The sequence below is a fragment of the Lissotriton helveticus genome, chromosome 6 (genome assembly GCF_964261635.1).
Source record: "Lissotriton helveticus chromosome 6, aLisHel1.1, whole genome shotgun sequence".
NCBI classification, from domain to species: domain Eukaryota; kingdom Metazoa; phylum Chordata; class Amphibia; order Caudata; family Salamandridae; genus Lissotriton; species Lissotriton helveticus.
The window spans coordinates 179,042,456-179,061,384 of NC_136067.1; the positions used below are offsets into that span (position 1 = coordinate 179,042,456).

The 18,929-nt window shown below is 42.1% G+C and overlaps 1 pseudogene; it reads right to left on the minus strand.

The window, feature by feature from the left end:
• Window positions 1–18,929, minus strand: part of LOC144762217 (uncharacterized) — a 79,729-nt pseudogene that overhangs the window by 2,118 nt on the left and 58,682 nt on the right.

Below are 18,929 nucleotides of genomic sequence, written 5' to 3' on the forward strand. Positions count from 1 at the left end.
TAAGAATTCTTGTGCCATCTTGAAGTTGGAAAATGGATTCTTAATGAATCGCTTGACGGATGTCAACACAAACATCATGTAGCTTCACAAGTTCAGCGCAAGAAGAGTCTAGGTGTCCCAAATGTAGTCCATGTGTCAAGCCGGAATACACCCAATTCATACTCCTAAGGGAAACCGAAAGTTTTAATACCAGGGAGGTGTATTCATGGCAGAGCCCTGTCAGTGCAAGAGTCTATTTCGCACTTCAAAAATCAAAGGGTCATTTTGTTTCTTAGAACCTACTGTAACTGAGCTCAGAACATAAGAAAATGTGAATAGTTTTTTTAATCAAAAATACCTGATTTCAGATTGCTTCTTTTGTTGTCTTTTTCTTCTTCTAGGTAATCCAATGCTGGAGCAGTCGTGGGATGGGGAGCAGCTGCAGCCTGAAGCGGAGAACAGCGAGAAAAAGGGACTCTGTGAAGGGAAGCAAGTGAGTGCAGGACAAAGAGGCCCAGCAGGAAACCAGGGTGAGAGCAGCCTTCAAAGCCGGCGCATGTTTCTAGAAAACAACACCTGTTGATTTTTGGCAGTCATCCACGTGAGCTTGATTGGCAAGTGCACACACTGCTGCCACCAGGGTCATAGAAAGTTCAACTTGAGCAGAGTAATTATTCTTAGAATGCACCTGCTGCAGCCCCTACGGGTCATGGAATGTTCAGATTGGGCAGAGCAATTAGTCTTGACAGTTTCTCTATGAGAATGTGATTAACATGTGCACCTGTCACTGTTGCCAAGGTTCTGGAGCATTCTAATAGATTTTTAACAAATAGACTATTGACGATTGAGCTAAGGCCAATAGTTCCCACAATGCCTCCAGGGAAGGCACACACAGGACCCACATCAGAAGTATGAACATGCAACTTGGGGAATGGGAATTAAAATGGAGAAAGAGAAATGCCCACCCAAATCACAAGGGCATAGAGGGCCATGCAGTGGGCTTCTGTGGCAAGACCAACGATGAGTATTTGATTGTCTCTTAAGCGCCGCTTTGCTTCCTTGTTGGTTTTGTTGGCCTTGAGCTTTTGCTTTTTCTGCTCTTGTTTGGCTGGTGTTGACTGCACCTTTCTTTTCCTTCCTCTCTTGGATTTTGCAGAGAGTTTCAGTGGAGATCCATTTTTATGCTGATATTTCTTGGGACCCATTACTTCCTGGCAGGTTCATGTCACTGTTTCTTTGATTTTCTCCCATTGATTTTTTACTGGGTCTCTGTTGCCCTCTAGTTCTTGCAGGACTTGAAACTTGTTACTAAGGGTGACTGATTATTCACTTCTTTTCTGTGCATCTTTGAGGAGGGTGGTGTTATATCACTTGTGTTCGTTTGTAGGTTCCGTCCATGCTCTCGTCAGCTTTAGCTTTAGCCTGGCCACAACAAGGTGATGGTCTGACACCATGTCAGATCCTTTTATTACTCCCATACCCTGTAGGGACCTCTGGAACATCTTGGCAATGCTGACATGGTCGATTTGATTCTCTGTTGAATGGTCTGGTGACACCCACATTGCCTTGTGTACTAATTTGTGAGGGAATAGGCTACTGCTTATCACCAGACTGTTCAGGGCACAGAGATCTGCAAGCCTTTCACCATTCTTGGTCCTTTCACCCAGGCTATAGTTGCCTATGACTTCTTCATTCCCAGTGTTGTCACTCCCAGTCTCGCTAGTGAGATCCCCTTTTAGAACGGCGATGTCTCTCTCAAGGCATTTTTCCAGAAAGAACTGAAATTCCTTGTAGAGCTTTTTCCCCGTCTTCTTTGCTGTAATTAATAGGTGCATAGCACTGGACAACATTCATGTTGAAATAAAACTACATGCATAATCCAAGGAAGGGGTTATGTGCACTCACACACAAAGTCAGTTAGCTATATGACGTAAACATTAAATTAACATATGGAGGTATTGGGGAGTATGGATACACAATCAGAACACAGACCACCAGTCCTACGGACATTATTCTTCTGTTATTAGCTTGCTTTGTTTACATTGATAAATGTATCAAATTCAAATATATTACTAAATCAATAACTTTGAAATTATAATATGACACATATCAAGAAAAAATATATATCTTTAGATATGGGAATTCTCTAAAGATACGAAACTGATTTCCACATATTATATGTCTACCTTGGATCTTTTCAAAATGAATGTTCAGTTTGGTGTGCCAGAGTAACATGGTGAGTTTCATTTATATGTGACTTGCGCAGTTCTTCAATTTAGGGATATTAGTGTAATACACAACACTTTGGACTAGGCGTTTTGACATTTTTTTTTAATGCTAGTTATATAAACAATATCAGTTACCCCATACCTCATTTTCTCATATTCTCATTTTCTCATTTTCTTTTCGGATTTTTCTTTTCAGTCTTATTGTTTTCCTTTCAACTGTATTATTTTTCTTTTTTCTTTACACTTTTTTTAGGATTTATGATGGCCATTGAGAGTGTTCTCCTTTCCACTTCTCTTGCTGTGTTTTGAGTATTAGTATTCAGGCCATGCAAACGGTGTAAACGCTCATTCTACCTGTTACTAATATCTGTTAAGCAAGAATGGTAAGTTGTATTTTTATATTACCCACAGCCCTGAAGTAATGGTATGTTATAGCTAAACACGTCATGGCATCTTCAGCGACTATGTGTAACAACTTTGTACTAATAATATTTGACGCACTGTGATATTATTTTTTCTCATGATATGTGTCATATTACATTATATTTTTTAAGTTATTGATTCTGTAATCTGTTTGAAACAAATGTCAATGTAAACAATACAGGCTAATAACAGAAGAACAAATTCCATATTACTGGTGGTATGTGTTCTGATTGTGTATCCATACTCCCCACTACCCCCCAATGTAAATTTAAAGTGTATGCCAGATGGATAACCGACTTTGTGGGTGAATGACAGGGCCCTTTCCTTGGATTATCCATTGTTTCTTGTATCTTTATGCCAAGAGGCAATGCTGCATAACTTTTTCAACTACATTATATGTGATATATATTTATATTTAATATTGTGGTATTTACTTTTTTAATTACGCATAAGAATGTATTTCACTTTGGTTTGTAATTCTCTTTGTGCACTATAGCAAACTATTTAAAGACTCAAGAAACATTAGTAGAAGATGTTTTCAAGAATAGGGGTAACGGTAGACATGCCAATAATACTATACCACGCAGAGGACTTGGGAATCTATTTATCAACCTCGATAAACTGTCGAAGAAATAATCCCAACAATGGTGGGAGTTGATAACTCTGAAACAATATTTAGAAATAGGCCGATTTCTGAAGGATTTGCGTATTAACATTTTTCAAGCTCTGGAAAATCTTGATCCTATTCAAGCTAAGAAAGGGAGGGAAAATGAACAGCCACCTGTAATGATTTAATGCTAAAGCTAATTGAGCAAGCTGAAACTAAAATGGATTCCCTAAGAAAGGAAATTAAAGAAACTAAACAATTGATTACAGGTTTAAAGTGGAAGAGGGAACTCGCAAATACGATGAGATTTTAGAAGAAGTATTAGATAAATATCAAGAACAGATCAGAGAGAGGAAAAGATCTAAGCTCTTACAGGATGAGAGAGACTATAACTCAGAGTATATATTGCTATGCCAGAAAATGGTATTCCGGTTTTAAAAGAGGGGCTTCCCAAAAAGCACCATTGCAAGAAAGTATTTCATTATCTGACTATTCCATTATAGACTGAAAAAGATGAGGCTGGCAGAAAACACATGTACAGGCAGAGAATGTACAACCAAGTCAAAAGAGGACAGAGGGGGGTCAGAAGCAGACAAGGAGAAGGAAACACAAATTCATGTGTCCAAACCAGGTTTATCACCAAAGAGAGAACAGTGCTTCTGAATCTACCCTATTAGTAGATTTGTCCTCTAGAAGGCTGACAGAGGAGGAAAACAGGGTGCTCAATAAAGGTTTATCATTTGCACCAACAAGACACTTTGATGATTTTGAATTAAAACCAGATCTCTTCAAATGCTTTAGAATTTTTAAACTGCAGAAGTTTTTTTAGTAACAAACCAGATAGGCATACTTCAATTGTGATAGAACTGAATATATAACATAAAATGTATATTTGTAAAGCGCACGTCCACATGAGGGTTTCTTGGCAGTGAATAACAGGTGTTTATTGTTACTCAACGGAACTCATTTTAAGGACCCCAGAAAGATGAAAGGTTGAGTGAACCCATCAGGATTTGAACCTGTGACCATGAAGTTTGAACACAGGCCCCTGCAGTGAAAGCATTAGTCGACTAAGCCACCAAACCCACATTATCCAAGTGTTGATAAGTTTAGATGACTCTTCACCATCAGGCATAGAGGAACTAGCCAAATAACTAGACATTGAGGATCATTTTGTCCATGATAGTGGTTTAACTATAAAACCTTGATTTACTCCGATATTTCCCAAAGAGAATGTGATAGATGTTTTGTTATGATTTGATTATTAAAGACTTTGATCAGTTACAAAGATTGACATGTAAGAACAATCTAACCAATAAAGAAATTGAAGATATAAATGACCTGTATGAAGACTGTTCCATTATTATATGACAAACTGATAAAGGTGGAAACGTTGTTGTCACGAATTACAGCAATTATGATATTGAAGCAATTGAGTATATCCACTAATTATGTCAAGTGTTCACGTAATTTGAATAACAAAGTTCAGACCAAATGTCAAGAATTGTTGCTCAAGTGGTTAGATGATGGATTTGTTGATCAAGAGGAATTTATAAATGTAGTGATAAATAATCCCACCACACATATCATTCACTTCTTACCCAAAATCCATAAAGGGAGTAGAACTCCGCCGTGCAGACCCATTATATCAGGTATTGGCTCATGCACAAAAAAGATGTCGGAATACATAGATATATATTTGGCACTGATGGTAACTTCACTATCTTCTTATATAAGAGGTGCTAAAGATCTGTTATGTAAGCTGTCCGGAATTCCAGGAGAACACTTCTATCTATTCGTCTCCATGGATGTGAAAAGCCTTTATACTATATTTTCTCATCATGATGGTATCAAAACTTTAAGGGTTTTTTTCTCCTTCAAATCAGCAAGGTATTATAAACATGCACAGAGATCGATGAAAGAGTTTGTCTTGGAATATAAGTATTTTCTATACCAACATAACTTCTACTATCAACTGCAAGGCGCAGCAATGGGTGCCAGGTTTTCTCCTTCTTATGCCAATCTCTTTATGGGTTGGAATGAGAGGGAGCATGCCTGGAGGGAAAGGTTGCATACAGGTTGCCATAAGGTATTGATATGGTACAGACTCGTTGATGATATTTTCCTAATATGGAATGGTACAGAGGCTGAATTAAAAGAATATCATACCTTTTTGAACTCCAATACCCTGAATGTAAAATTGACTTTGGAGTATTATCCAACTAGCATTACCTTTTTAGACTTCTACATTTATGTTAAAGTGCAAGTCTTACACAGCATATCCTACTGCAAACCTACTTCTAGCAATAGTGTTTTGCATTTCAGTTCTGGTCATCCTTTCAAACAGAAATCTAATATACACTACAGTGCACTCTTAAGACAGAACATCATTGTAGTAAAATTGAGACTCACAATTTATTTATTTATTTATTTAAACTTCTAAAGCGCGCAGCTACCCGCAGTGGGTTTCCCGGCGCTCAGGGATAGACTAAAGAAGAAAGACTGGCGAGCTGATTTTTACTAGGCTTTACGTTACTGCTGGAAGAGCCAAGTTTTCAGTCCCTTGCGGAAATGAAAAAGATTAGTTTCTGTCTTTAAAGAGACAGGAAGAGTATTCCAGAATTTTGGGCCTAAGTGAGAGAAGGAGCAACCTCCCATTTTAGCCAGTCTAAATCTGGGGATGGAAAAGTCACCATTAAGTGCTGATCTCAAAGTTCGACTGGGCTTATAAGCCAGGATCAAATTCTGGAGGTATTTAGGAGCTGAGCCGTGCTTGATTTTAAAAACGTGACACAAAGCTTTGAATTTAATTCTGTTAGGAATTTTTAACCAATGCAGGTCACAAAGCGCTGCAGAAGCAGAAGATCTTCTGGGGACATTGCAGAGAAGACGGGCCGCAGCATTCTGTACAACCTGAAGTTTTTTTATGGTTGTTTGGTCGGATCCCAGATATAGGACATTGCCATAGTCCAGGTGGGAAACAACCAGCGCCTGGACTACCGTTCTTCGTGTGGTAAGGGGCAACATCCACAGGATCTTCTGTAGCCATCTTAAGGTGGCGAAACAGATGGATGCCACCTTTACCGCCTGCTGTCTCATTGTGAGTTTCTCATCGATGAGAAACCCGAGGTTGCGGACTACGGTTACTGGTTGCGGGGTGGGTCCCATGTCACAGGGCCAATGGTGGGGGCCCCAGAGATCTTTATTTCTGCCCAGTATCACAACCTCGGTTTTGTTACCGTTGAGCTTCAAAAAATTACTCTTCATCCATTTCGAGACACAAATCAAACCTTCTTTCAGGGCAGAGGTGTTATTGCACTCTCTGTTAGAGAGAGAAAAGATGATCTGTGAATCGTCGGCGTAAGAGTACAGTGTTAGACCTGCCTCCTCCACAATAGTGGCCAGAGGTCTTACATAAATGTTAAATAATACGGGGCTGAGTATTGACCCCTGAGGCACACCGTACGCAGAAGGATAAGTTGTAGAAGAAGCAGAAGCAGAAAACACCTGGAAAGTACGGTCTTTTAGGAAAGAGGCTATCCAGGCAAGAGCCACACCTTCTACTCCTAGGGACCGAAGAGTCGCAAGGAGGATGGAATGAGACACAGTGTCGAACGCCGCACTTAGATCGAGAAGGATAAGGGCGGATGTTTCTCCGCGATCGACACTGTGTCGTATGCTCTCGGTAACTCCTAGGAGTGTGGTTTCAGTCGAATGATGGGCTCTAAAGCCTGACTGGAATGGATGTAAAAAACCCGTGCTCTCCACTAGATGTGTAAGTTGTGTATTGATATGCCTTTCCAGGATCTTCGATAGGATGGGAAGCAGAGAGATTGGTCTAAAGTTAGACAAGTTGGCAGTGTCTGCTCAAGCCTTTTTCAATAAAGGCATTATCATTGCATGCTTCCATTCCTGAGGGACAAATGGCTCGGTTAATGAAGAGTTAAGAAGTTTTATTAATACTTGACGTGGGCTGAATTCAAGTAGTTTTAGAATTTTAGCAGGTAGTGGATCCCGAGGGGATCCGGACTTAATACTGTTAAGGCAGAGGGAAAAGGAGACATCATCAAAAGGTGACCAATTTGCCAATTTCGTCCTCGTAAGGAGCGGGACAGCTGGAGTCTGGATGAGGTCCGGCTGAGGCGTATCATCAGATGTAGAAGGACGTAAAAAGTCGTAGATACGTTCTATTTTAGAAAATTCTGCAACCGAGTTGCATTGAACCTCATCCAAGGCGGGAGGGGCAGGGACTGCCTCTGCTCCAGTAAGTTTCTTCACGACCAAGAAGAGAGTACGGGGACAGTTTTGGGCATTAGTGACTGTATTCGAGACGTGGGCGGCTCTGGCCACTTTACAATGGTGGTGGTAGTCTCTAAGGGCTTCCTTATAGGCTGTTTTACGGGAAGCGGAATAAGAGCGTCTCCATTTTCTCTCCAGGGTTTTACAGCTCGATTTCATCCGTTTAAGATCTTCAGAGAACCAAGGTGAGGGAGAACGGTGAGAGGAAGAGTTTTTAAGAGTCAGAGGAAGAAGTTCATTTATGGCAGAATTAAGCCAATTGGATACCTCAGAATTTAAAGCAGATGTGGATGTGTTGGAGGAAGGAAGCGTGTTCAATAAACGTGCATTGAGATCATTGATATTAAGTTTGTGCCAGCGACGTATAAACATATCCTGATTACTGCTGTTGTTAGTTTGAATTTTAGTCTGAGATAAGGCAAAATGTACAGCATAGTGGTCAGACCATTCTAAAGGATGGGCGGGGAGGGAGCATTCAAAAGAAAGATTGGAGAGGATAGGGTCCAAAAGGTGGCCAGCAGAGTGTGTAGGCCCAGAATTACAGAGTAAAATATTTAAAGCTTCCAGTTCAGACAGAAACTGTTTGCTGACATTACATTGACCATCTTCTAGATGGAGATTCAAGTCGCCAAGAATGGAAAAGTTGGCCGCTTTCAGGGAAAGAGGCGCAATGATGTCTGCAAAGGAAGTAGTCCAAGTGGTAGCATTACCGGGGGGACGATAGATCAGAAGACCAGACAATGTGAACTGGGGGCTGATAGCAAGCTTAAAAAGTCCAGCTTCACATCCAGGCATGGGAAAAGCATCAAGAGTGTATGTGTAGTTAGACTTAAAAATTATAGCAATCCCACCTCCTTTACCCGTGTCTCTGTCTTTGTTGACCAGGTTATATCCGTCAGGAATCGCTATAGCGATGTCAGGCCCCGAGCTCTCACGGAGCCAGGTTTCTGTAAGGAACATGGCATCGGGGTTTTCGTCGATTATAAGGTCGTAAATATTGGTCTTGTGTTTTGGAAGCGATCTACAGTTCACACTCCAGAACTGCAGTTTTGTAGGGGGAGAGGGAGTAATACCAGCCTTAGATCTATCCCTCGGTTTACCACGTTTATGTCGTGCTTTCAGTTGGTTGCACATTGTCATTCGACCTGTGAAGAAGTCGCATTGCATGCATTTAAAATTGTGTGCCGGCAATATACATGTGGTGCACTGTGCCGACTGATGGTTGTTAAGCTGTTCTAGCTCCTCACCGGTATAAGTGTATCTGGCTCCTCGGTGAACAGAGATGACAGGAAGCGGGGCCAGGTCCAATGTCCCTTGGCCCGTCCTGGCGTGGACGGGCGTAGACGGGCCTGACTCTGGCTCGACTCCGGCGCGAGTCAGGCGCGCCCGCAGTGCGCGTTCGCTGCGCGAAGACATGGACAGCCCTTTTATGCGCAACTAGAGCGCTGACGATCCGCCCCACACACAAGATGGCCGCCGCTATTCAGTGCCCGGGACCAGCTCCACAGCGTCAATACTCGGCTGGGAGTGGTCCAGGGCAGCGGTAAAGAGGGGGAGCGAAGTGGGAAACTAGAGCTTATTCAATCAAGCTATTTAGTTTAAAATAACGGTGCAATACAAAAAGCGCCGATTTCGGCAGAAAATACAATTTAAGAGCAGTAAAAGTTCGTACACAGCACAAAATTAGTACAGCCTCCCGGCTTCCACCTCAGGAGGTTCTCAAGCAGTCATACAATCAACAAGCACAAGAAACAGTGCAGAGATTTCAACAACAGGGTTATCCCCACAAACTTTGACCACTGCACAGAATAAAGCCAATGGGGGTTAAGGGGGCATCCTTACTACTGGATAAAATTTCTAAAGCTAAAAAAGGATCTGCTTCTCCAGGTGGACAGAACGGTTTCATCACTATGTGTTGTGCTGAAAATCACAAAATATTTAACATCTTATCTAAACATTAGACTGTCTTGAAGATAGGCAAGGAATTTGGTGATATTATAGCTGATCGTCCTTTGTTTAATTTCAGAAGGGTAATACCCTAAAGAATATTTTGAGTCCTAGTGACACTGCTCAGTAGGCTAAGGTGAAATCTCAAAGTTGGTGAGGCGATAAACCTGTAGGATGTTACAGATGTGAAGGATGTGTTTGCTGTAACTATGTTAAAAATAATACCAGGACGTTTCCCAACCATGATCAGTTCAAAATGTAAACAATGGCCAAAATTCAAACCTTTATGAATTGTAATGTTACCTATTATATCTAAATGGTAATTTGTATCTGTTCTCTACAATTAGTTGGCTCTACTAGTAGATGGCTCAAAGAGAGATGGAAGGAACCATCTCAATGCCATACAAAATCAGGACACCAGATCTCCTACAGAAATGCACATCAAGGACAAACACCAACAAATTAATATCAGTCAAATCTCCGTGACTGGTATTGATCATATAACCAAACAACATAGAGAAGGAGGTAGGGAACCTAAACTGAGACATAAAGATACTTGATGGATCAATAAATTACAAACAGTAAAATGTGGTTGGAATATAGATCAAGAATTGCATACTGTTCTCTGATTTATTTATTCGTCAGCCAAACTGAAAATCTAGTAGTCTGTGACGATGACTTAGGCTATGGTAATTGGAATTTGTTGTTTGAGATCTGGCAGTGTGACTGTTAGTGTGTCTTGTTATGTTCTAAAGACTGTTATTGTACCAGATTCCAAGCCTCAACAGAAATCTAAGATATGTTTGCGATTATGTGGATTCATACATCACTGTAACTTTATTAACTTTGGCTTCAGTTAATTTTGATTTTACTCCTTTTATGTGCAATATGTAAGAGAAAAAAATTGGCAAGGGTTAATGGCCAATGTTTCAGAAGAATTTTAACTCTCATTTGAAAATAATTTTAGAGAATAATCTTTGAACATTTTATAATTTTCTTTCATTGAACAAGCATCTTAATTGCTTTGGAACACTGGTATTTGTATGCAGTGATATTGACATAGCTAACTAGTTAGCATAATGGTACAGGTACATTGCTGGAAGTTACTGACATATCCAGGTTCGAAATTTCAGTTAACCTCAGGGTGTAGAAGTTTGAATTGCTTTGATTTTTATTTGAATATTTTACATAGGTTCTAGTAAATGGGATGATTTACTCATGTTGCAACCAGTTTGAACCCTTTTTATATTGGCTCAGGGTGGTTGGAGCAGTTAGTAACTTTGATGAGAAAGCTGACAAGTTAGCGGAATGGTATGAGTGGATTGTATGAGTATATTCAGGTAGCAAAGTTCAAGACTTCTAGCTAGCCTATAACTGCATATTTCAGTACTGTACAATTGTATTTATTATCTTTGTAACTGGCACAGGTCGAAGTATGGTTACAATTTTGTGTTGCAATATATTTCAGTTGAAGTGGTAGCACAGCTGCATATATTCATTGTTTGATGATCATAACATATAAGGGTTCGAGCTGGAGTTTATTTTGAAAATATGGAACTTCATATATTTTTATATTTAATATGATGTTTAAGCTTTGTGAGTATTTTTCTTGAATCCACTTGGATTACTTAAAAATTATCCATATGAGTTGACGACACACAGTTGGTGGTGATTCTCTCGAGCGACTCCAAGCAGGATGCCATGAAATTTCAGGGTGATCTTGTGGCAGTCGCCGAGTGGATGACCGCCAACTGTTTCCAACTGAATGCTAACAAATCCGAGGTGTTGTTGGTGGGAAAGGACCATGGTCTATGGAACGAGCTCTGGTGGCCTAAGAGCCTAGGTACTGCCACCACCCCCAAGCAAGCAGTGAAGAATCTAGGGGTCTGGATGGATGCCTCCATTAACTTTCAGACTCCAACTAAAAAGCTGGTGGGAACCTGCTTGGGATTGTTGCGAGGACTTAAACCCATCCTGGGCTTCTTTGATGCCCCTACCAGGCAGATCATCATCCAGGCCCTGATAATGTCAAGACCTGACTACGCCTCCTCACTGTATCTGGGAGCAAACAAGTCAGAAATACAGAGGCTACAAAGAGTTCAGAATGCGGCCGCAAGATCTCTCCTCGGTCTGCGTAGAGCCTGCTCATTGACAAGCGCCATTCGCCGTCTCCACTGGTTGCCTGTGGCTAGGCGAATTGAGTTTAAGGGTCTCTGAATAGTCTTTAAAGCCCTAAAACTGGCATCTCCGAAAATCCTGACTCACCTCCTGCTACCCTATGTCCCCTCCCGCCAGCTTTGGTCCATGGGACATACCTGGTCGTGGTCCCCCAGTCAGGAGGGTTCGTGCCGGAGGTCGTTCCTTCCGTAACAGAGCGGCTATCCTTTGGAATTCACTGCCGGCCCACATTCGGGGGCTCAACAATACCTCAAATTCAGGAAAGCCATAAAAACCTTTCTTTTCCCCTCTCCATAGGTCACCCTTGGCCCTTTCCGAGTTAGGTCACCTCACTGCTGTTCAGGGCCGGGACGCCTCTTTGCCGGGGCAGCTGTTGTGCTTCATAAACCCGCTAACATAACATAGCATATGTTTGTAGGAATAGACCAACCCACAAAAGGAATGGAGCCGGTCCGTACTTTGGATATTTTATTGGTTTGTTTGAATTTTTTTAGGTAAAATGCCAACAGCCAAAAGCATGGTAATTGATAAGTAATTGCTGCAGCTTTAAAAGGTCTAACAAAGCTGAAGGACTTATTACGGTCATTTGCGATTGGAAAAGTTAGCCGTTATGAGGTATGTGTTACTAGGAAGAAGGGAAGTACTATTGTGGCCAGGTAACTGATTGTTGAAATCATTGCTGTAGACAAGCAAGGCTTTGTTGTTGATACATTGTAGGAGTTTATTTGTATACTTTTCTCAGAGAATAATCGCCTTATAAGGGATGGATATTTTGTAGCGCCTACATTCGGAAATGAACGAGTGGGGGCTTGAATTGAAACTGTGTAATTGTCTAGCAAGATGGGACAGATACTTTGTAGCTTTCATTGGTGAAAACATTCTGGCAGGAACATGTGTTCAAAAGAAGCGATGGCTTGTTTGACAAGGGAACTTGTTAGCAAGTAATTCTGTTTAGTTTTTCATGCCATGGTGTGAGCACGGCAGAGTGTTTTTTGTTCTGAAAGTGAGATTGGTGTTATATATATGACACACACAATTCTTGAATTTAAGGAACTTAATGTAATACACAACAATTTGGACTAGTGGTTTTGAGTTTTTTTAATGCTTTCTACTTTTCTTTTTCTGCTTTTTCTTTTGAGACTTAGGGCCTAATTATGACCATTGCCATTGGCCATCGGGCACCTCCGCATCAGCGGTCCAACCACCCTATTACAAGTTGGGCAGTCCGACCACCATGGGACAGGCACAACTGTCAGGGATCAGAGATCAGAGACCCCTGGCGGTATTACGCGGATCCTGAGGCTGCAATATGCTTGGCTGTGCCGCTGCAGTGTCAGAAAAAATATATCGAGTTTCCTCTCTGCCAGTTTTCATGGCGGTGAGCCCGCCTTGAAAACTGTGATAGAGAGGAAACAAAGGGGGCTCTACAGGGCCTCCTGTTGCCTCAGGGCCATAGTATTCATGCAGGGCGGCACATGCTCTGCCCCCCCTGTGCAGTCACCCTCTTTCCTTCATGGCATGCACTTTACAGTCCATACAATGCAGGAACGGGCTTTGGCGTTCCCATTGTGGTGCCTTTTTAATAGGCACTGCCGTGGGAATGCCAAAGGACTGCCCGCCAGTCGAGTTTGGCAGGGCTATAGCGGGGCACTGGTGAGGCAGCCCGCTCAGAAGGACTGCCAAACTTGTGATCAGGCTCTTATTGTTTTATTTCAACAGTATACTTTTACTTTGTTCTTTTCACTTTTGTATAGGTTTTCTGATGGCCATTAAACTTGTTCTCCTTTTCACTTTCCTTGCTCCATTTTTAGTATTAGTATTCAGGTTGCGCAAACTGTGATATGTTCATGTAATCTGTTACTAATATCTGTTAAGCAAGAGTAATAAGTTGTAGTATTATATTCCCTGCAACCCTGAAGATGCAGAATGTAACTGCGAAACATGTGCTGGCATTTTCAGCATCTATATATAACTTTGTACAGTTATTATTTCATGCACTGTGATATTATTTTTTTCTTTACATGTGCCATATTTTAGTTTCAAAGTTACTCAAAATAAGAAGAAGATTTTCTGTAGGACTGGTGGTTTGTGTTCTGACTGTGTATTTGTACTCCCCTCTATTCCCAATGTTAACATTCATGCTGCTCCTCTTTTTCATTGTGCAGGAAGTCGATGTGATGATTCTGGGATGGTAGGCTTCCCACTTACTCAGAGCGTTGTTTGCTGTTGACGTTAGCATCAGTGCTATTCCCTGAGTATGTGGGGCATTCTCTTCCTCATGTCCAGAATACAGCAGCATTCCTCCTGGAGCCAGTTGTTTCTGTCCCGACTGTATCCATCTGGTCTCACTGATGCCAAGCAGGGCAAGTTTGTATTTTAATCTCCACTGCCACTTGGGATGTCTTACCTGTCTCGTACATGGTCCTCAAGTCCCATGTACCGATGCTGATGGTCTTGGCCAAAAGCAGGTGGATCAGCTTTGTGGCTTCCAAGGACCTCTAGCTTTCACCACAAGGTGTCAGAGCTCTCCAAGGAGATTCCTCTCTTCCCAAGGTCAGGATGTCTCTTGGTCTTTTGGTTGACGTTTCTTTAGCTACAATTTCTTTACATGGTGGGGTAGCCATCCCCATGCATACCCTTCCTCCTTTCCCAGCCGGCCATGGCGGAATTTTACTTTGGTAAACCCTGCCTTATAATTTGATGACCCGCTGCTGCATAATTCCAGTGACTCTAGTTATAGCTGATTTTCCTGGCATGATAGCTGACATCAGTCTACAAACTGTCAGAGTCTATAATTTACTGCAGATGCAAGGGAAACATGCATCCCAGGCACTAACCTGTGCTTTACCAAGTTAGGTAAATGTCAGTGGACTGTAACATCAAGAGGTATACTGACAGACTTTATTGACACACCTTGCTCACAGACATAGCTACCTACTGTCATTTATTTCATGCACTTTTAGAGAACTGTTTATTGAGTAATCCATTAATGCAGGAAAACAATGAATGTGATTTAGTTCTAAAGTCTTCTCTATTTTATTCAAGACATTACATCAGATTAAATACCATCTAACATGACCTGGTGGGTTCGACATTGAAAGTGGTGCACCACCACATATGAACACCTGAGCACAGAAGCACTCTGATTTCAGGTTGGCCTAATGGAAAAGGTAATAATGCAGTAGTGGTTGTGGTATATAAATAAATAATACCGGATCTAGGTTTGACTGGACATAGCAATAACAGATAGCTCAATAAATAAGAGTCAAGATTCGAGGTAGTAGGAGTTTGCAGGTTTAATACAGCATAAAGGACAGGAACAGGACAACCTGCACAGGAATAGGATGGCAGCGCTGCCGGGGGCAGGATCAAGGAAAAGGAGGAGGATAACTTTTAATAACAATGTACAAGCATATATACTAAAACAGTTGCATTACAATACATACGATAGGCGGAGCAGTGGGTGTGGTCAATAGCAGTCGCGAAAGATAAGGCATAAAAGAGGCGTAAACAGGGCGTATACATAGACATGTGATGTAAACGTAACAGAATATGTCATAAATGGGGCGGAAACATGGAGGGGGCTACCTAAGGAGCCGGGACCTCTGACCTAGAGGTGCGCGCAAACTGACAATGACGTGTTACTAGGGGAAGCTGGGGGCTATGAACTCTGCGCTAGGAGCAGAGACTGAAGTCTGGGGAGTCAGGGCGACATGTACCTAACACTATCTAGTATCTAATGTTTAGAGGACATGTTGATATAAACTAAGAGTCAGGAGGGGAGAGGCTAACAGACTCTAAGACTGGTGCATGCATTATTCTACATGTAGTGCTTGATGAAGAATATAAAATGACCATAAATACAGTATTTCTCTTACATGGAGACGTAAAGGCTAGACAATGACGGAAACTATTGATGCGATTCAGTAGCTTAGGAATGCAGAGAAGGAGGGCTGAACTGATAACTAGAATCATAACATACTCTTGGCAGACTCGTAGGCAGAGCCAGGCCGAGCCGGGCACTGTGAGGCAGGAAGTAAGTGAAGGGTCGAGGATACAGGTGGGGGCTGTATCGCTCCTCAGCGAGGGTTCAGGAGACAGGAGCCGAATCTGGTGTCCGGGCCCTTTTGAGGCCTAGAAACGGGGACTTTACAATGAAATAACGTGCACACTGAGAAACGTGGCAATGTAACTTTACATAGGCCTGATATTCGTAGTATTCACGAGAACTGGAAACTGGCATACTAGAGATGGACACAACTGTAATTGCGTCTTTAATCAAACATGGGGAATACATATGCATATTAATCATGCACACATAACATAAGATGGGGGACACGTAGGGACACAGAACATGGCAAAATTTACTTTTCCACATTCCCTCCTTGTCACTACGTTTCCATCAGGAAACATCAATATTCATGATACCATCTACTATTTCATACAGTATCATTTGCTCGTCTCGAATTTTCTTGGAACTGGATTTAGAACGGGACTTGGGACTAGGAATACAAGAGGTAGCAAAAATGCCGCAAATCGCAGGGCCACATTGTAAACAGAGGCAGCAACTGAATATGATCGCTACTGCAATACCCAGAAATGACAATACTTTCCATCCCCAGGCGGAAATTATATTCCAGAACCAACCGGACCATGTCCAGGTGCCTGGATTCTGGTGTAACAGATGGGCAATTTTATGAAGTCTGGTTATAGCTGAATAAACAGACGGCGCGTTATTAGGAATGAAAATGCAGCAACTAGATCCGATGACTCTACATGCCCCGCCCCTATCGGCCAGTATGACGTCAAGGACGAGACGATTCTGGAGCACGACAATTCTCATAAAGGATTGCTCTTCGGTTAAGTTACCTAAAGCAGAAGTAGTCTCAATCACTACTGCTTCAAGGGTTCTCGTTAATCTACGTATCAGTTTACTATTCACGACAGTGCCTAAATAGGGGAAGACACCTTTATTGATATCTATATATTGTTCTAGAGCAGTTTCAGTATAATCGACAATCGGGAGGTCTCTCTTGTGTCTCGTATGTACTAGGTGGGAATTCCTATGATAGTCAGGTGGGGCTAGAAAAACTGGTGGCAGTAGGAAGGCAATGTAACAGGTTCCCTCCCAATCGAGGGGCAGACGAACATATGCGGTCTGACCACAAACAAAATAAGAATGACGTGAAGCTTTGAAAATAGATTTCCTACTGTCACTATACTTGACAATAGTCGTACAATCACTATGGCCTACATGTACGGAACCATTCTTTTGGACACATAATTCACCTTTGACTGGTAATACTGACATAGCAGGTAAGTCTGGAGTAGTATCAGACTGAACATTCAGGACCATGAAATTCGAAGAATAATTACCCAAATTATAAACTTCATTTTCTAGATCTAACCCTGTTCTGTGGGGAAGACCTTGCTTGCCTGGAAAACATGTACTGTTAAGAAAAGACATATCTGTTGAGGATGACGTTAACGTGGACCATGCTCCACATGAACCATTATGTGAAAATGGATAAGGAAAAAGTGGCAGAACTCCCTTCGGTGTCTGGAAAGGGGGGAGTCGACCACACACCCAACAATTAGTGGCATTGCTGGTCTGGTGTGAATAATGTAACATGCGGATAAAGGAATTATTACGCATAGCAAGACGATATGAAAGTTCATGAGGAGGCAGATCACTAAACGTGTGCTCTACTGTAGCATTAGCAGACTTATTTACATGAGAAACTGGAAAACACAAATAAAATGCATAACATGTGCAGGTAATCATAAGGCTGAGATATAGCAGAAAACATAAAATAATAGTGCAACTTTTAGAGTTCTCACTAACTCTCTCTCTGTGGGGGTCTATTATATACATGTCAGAAACCGGTCTAACCGTTTCACCTAGGGGAGGACTTAGACAATCAAACTGGCTGACTTATTTTACTAGACCTTAATTTTTCTTATACTCCTGCTGCGGAGTTTTCTCTAACAGGGAGGGATCTGTATCATTGTCTTTTGCGGGACAGTCCTTAAGAATAGTACTTTGGCAATCCTTAAAATCCTCGGAAATGTTCTTGGAGACAGTCTTTAGTCCGTAAAATCTTTTCACATGAGACAGGTGGACCCAGCCCTTCCTGCCTTCCAGCTTGACGGCAGTACGGGTGGCCAGGAGGACCTGCTTGGGCTCCTTCCAGCGGGGCTCCAGCGGACTTGAACGATCAAAATTCCGGACAAGAACCATGCATCCGGGAACGATGTCATGCGGTGCCACCTCGGTATTGTCTGGAAATGCGGCGGCAACCTGTGAACGACAAGAGTGTAGGGCAGACATCAAGGAAGCTAGGTAATCTGTCAGCATATTACTTGAAACATCTGTAATACTTCGAGGTCTAGGTGTACCCCACATGTTAGGGGGGCGGCCGAATACGACCTCATACGGGGACAGGCCTGATCTGGAATGTGCGACCATGCGCATATAAAACAAAGCGACTGGTAGAGCAACTAGCCAGTCTACCCCTTTTTCTTGACAGACTTTGGCGATGCGGATTTTCAGGGTCTGATTATGTCTCTCTACGAGACCGGCTGCTTCAGGATGGCGTACACAATGGAACTTCCACTGGTACCCTAACAAAAGAGAGATGTGTTTCATAAGCTCAGATGAGAATGGCTGGCCGTTGTCAGAATATACGACTCTAGGGAGTCCGTAGCGGGGGAAGAATTCACGAACCAACTGCTTGGCAGTGGTCGTGGCTGTGTAATCTGGGACTGGATATGCCTCTGTCCACCTGGACAAAGCGCATACAACTACAAGGACATACTTGAAACCTCGACATCGCTCCATCTGAATATAATCCATTTGGAGGACTTCAAAAGGGTGGTCAGGGGGCTGGAATCCACCTTGTTCCACCGGAACACTTTTACCTGGATTGAACTGGCAACATATCATACAGGTACGGACTTTCTGCTTGGCTGCAGCTCGTAAATGCTTGTTAAACCAAATGTTCTGGATACTATCTAACATAGCTTTTTCTCCTAAATGTGCTGGACTATGTGCGGTATTGATAATGACTTGAACCATAGAGTCGGGGAGAAACCATGTGGCTTTTCCCTTCGTTACCCATCCCTGATCTGTCTGGACCCCTCCTTGTTCGGACCATTTCTTGATTTCATCGGGAGTAGCATGTAACTGGATATCTATGACATCTTGAGTAGGGTCCTTAACTGTCATACATGTAGTCGGATCTGGAGTATGTGTCTGTGTCGGATTA